Here is a 3479-nt window from a genome sequence, read left to right as displayed (position 1 = left end):
ATATATATATATATATATATATATATATATATATATACATACACATACATACATGACAGTTTTCATTCATCTATATGCGTGTATATATTTATGTATATAGATGTGTATGTGCGTATGAACGCATATATATGTATGTCTGTATATATGTACTTTTATTTTATTTTATTTTTTCCATTCCCTAATTCTCTCACTCATTCAATGATTTACTCGTCACATTCTACGTACACTCTACACTCACAGTGATTAAGCTACACACACACACACACACGCGTGCGCACGCGCGCAAACACACACACACACACACACATACACACACACTCACGCGCATATACACACTTGGGCACGCACACATGCACCGACACGCACAAACGCACACCCGTACACACATGCGCAACACTCGCACACACGCACACGTGCGCTGCTCACTCACACAAGCGCTACACACGCACAAACATGTGCAGCACATGCACACACACACACACACACACGCGCGCGCGCGCGCACACACACACACATACACACATACACACATATACCTCGCTTACACTCAATGAACACGTGTTACACACCACCTATACACCATTCATACGTCCACAATATACATATACACACACACACGAACGCACACGTGCGCACGCTCACGCAACACTACCCGCACACATTTCACACACACATTTCACACACACATTTCACACACACGAATATTACTGAAACTTACTACGCACACACGCATATTACACACTACGCTATGTAAACAATTTCCACGCGCATACTGCACTACAGCCATATACACACACATACACACACACACCCGTAGAAATTATACTACGGTGCTCTATAGAACACATCACCACCCAACACTACGTTACTTCCTATAGTATCGTATATAATCTATACACAAAATTACAGATTCTATACGCTAATTTATACACAATTCTATACACAAAATTCTATACACAAAATTACAGATTCTATACGCTATTTTCACAACACTACAAAGATCAGATTATGTATAAACATTATAAACATACATATACGTAGCACTGATTGACGCACAGGCATACATAGCCGTAATACATGTACTACATATATATTATATATACACAACGACTCTACGCATAAACTATACACATATACATGTGTTTGAGTGGGTGCTGGAAAGTTCCTGGCTTCGGGTAAAAAAAAATACAGGAGGATCAGTTAATTATGATTTTATTCAACATATTCCCCTCTCAGGTTCTCACACTTATTGTAGTGGTCCTTCGGTTTTTCTAAGCCCTGTAAAAGAACTCGGAAGGTTAAGCTTACTTGAAGCCAGGGTTTTCGCGATCCCCTTAAAGCCAGGAACTTTTTAGTATCCCTCTCCACCTCCGTATGTATATCGTATGCAAGCAGCGCAACGTATATTGTTGTTGGCACTCCGTCGCTTACGACGTCGAGGGTTCCAGTTAATCCGATCAACAGAACAACCTACTCGTGAAATTAACGTGCAAGTGGCTGAGCACTCCACAGACACGTGTACTCTTTATGTAGTTCTTGGGGATATTCAGCGTGACACAGAGTGTGACAAGGCTGACCCTTTGAATTACAGGCACAACAGAAACAAGAAGTAAGAGTGAGAGAAAGTTGTGGTGGAAGAGTACAGCAGGGTTCGCCACCATCCCCTGCCGGAGCCTCGTGGAGCTTTAGGAGTTTTCGCTCAATAAACACTCACAACGCCCGGTATGGGAATCGAAACCGCGATCCTATGGCCGCGAGTTCGCTGCCCTAACCACTGGGCCATTGCGCCTCCACACAAATATACTAATAGCGCTCTTGCGTATATATATATGTCAGCACACGTTTCCTGTATGCTACACAGAAAACTTTACACGCATACACACTTTGTATGAATATAATATATACAGACACATTGCATGTATACTACACACGCGTACACATTACATACCTACAGCTCACAAATTTTATACACACTTGTTCACTGATATAAACCACACTACACGCAACTTTTATGTATTCACAAGCATATATATATCCCTTTTATTTTTTGACTGGACTGCGGCCATGCTGGGGTACCACCATAAAGGGTTCAGGCTAGCTGTCCCCAACCACTTTTTGCCTATGGGCTCCTTTGATTCCTATTCTACTCTATTGGACTTCAACAACCATTCGAGGTTTCAAAAATCCAGTTTTTATGATTTAATATTATTTAGAAATGGATATCAAAAAAAGGCTAAAATATTTCGTGCGCTGTAAAAGTATAACTAATTTATTGCACAGGCGTGGCTGTGTGGTAAGATGCTTGCTTCCCAACCACATGATTCCGGTTTCAGTCCCACTGCGTGGTACCTCGGACAAGTGTCTTCTACTATAGCCTCGGGCCGACCAAAGCCTTGTGAGTGAATTTGGTAGACGGAAACTGGAAGAAGCCAGTCGTATATATGTATATTTTTTGTGTATATGTGTTTGTCCTTCCGCCATCGCTTGACAACCGATGCTGGTGTGTTTATGTCCCTGTAATTTAGCGGTCCGGCATAAACGACCGATAGAATAAGTACTAGGCTTACAAAGAATAAGTCCTGGGGTCGAATTCTTCGACTAACACCCTTCAAGGTGGTGCTCCAACATGACCGCAGTCAAATGCCTGAAACAAGTGAAAGAATAAAAGAATATTTTTAACAACCAATTCTTATGTAGAACTCTAAGGGTCATATGGACCCTTTTTGAGAAATAGGGGGTTTAGCCGAACAATTCGACACCAGTACTTATATTCTTTCTAAGCTTGATACTTACTCTATCGGTCTCTCTACGCCGAACTGCTACTATCCGGTTCTCAGACGGTAGTGGAGGACAAACACAAACACACACACACACACTCGTGTGTGTGTGTGTGTGTGTGTGTGTGTGTGTGTGTGTGTGTGTGTGTGTGTGTGTGTGTGTGTGTGTATGTGTGTGTGTGAAGACGCATGGCTCAGTGGCTAGAGCGTCGAACTTACGATCGCGAGGTTGTGAGTTCGAATCTCGGACCGGGCTGCGCATTGTGTTCTTGAGCAGGACACTTTATTTCACGTTACTCCAGTTCACTCAGCCGTAGAAATGAGTTGCGACATCAAAGGATAACACTGGTGGCGTAGAGAGGGGAGACCGGTATGCATGGATGACTGCTGGTCTTCCATAAACAACCTTGCCTGGACTTGTGCCTGGGAGGGTAACTTTCTTGGTGCAATCCCATCCCATGGTCAGTCATGACCGAAGGGGGTCTCAGCATATATATATATAATTTAATCCCAAGATATATTTATGTTTAACAACTGAATGAATTTATTAAGAACATCTAAATATGAAGCATGAAGAAATTTGTTCAAACTGAAGTCCTTCTTGAGCGACACATTTTTTCATTCGCGCCAATACAGAATTACAGATAGTATTTATGGAATTTTGATTTACTTTGGGTGACTTTTGGCCAACCTTGTATATAT

Source organism: Octopus bimaculoides, chromosome 23, assembly GCF_001194135.2.
Source record: "Octopus bimaculoides isolate UCB-OBI-ISO-001 chromosome 23, ASM119413v2, whole genome shotgun sequence".
In the NCBI taxonomy this organism is placed as follows: domain Eukaryota; kingdom Metazoa; phylum Mollusca; class Cephalopoda; order Octopoda; family Octopodidae; genus Octopus; species Octopus bimaculoides.
The sequence above is the reverse complement of the archived record's forward strand: the minus strand, read 5'-3'. Positions refer to the sequence as shown.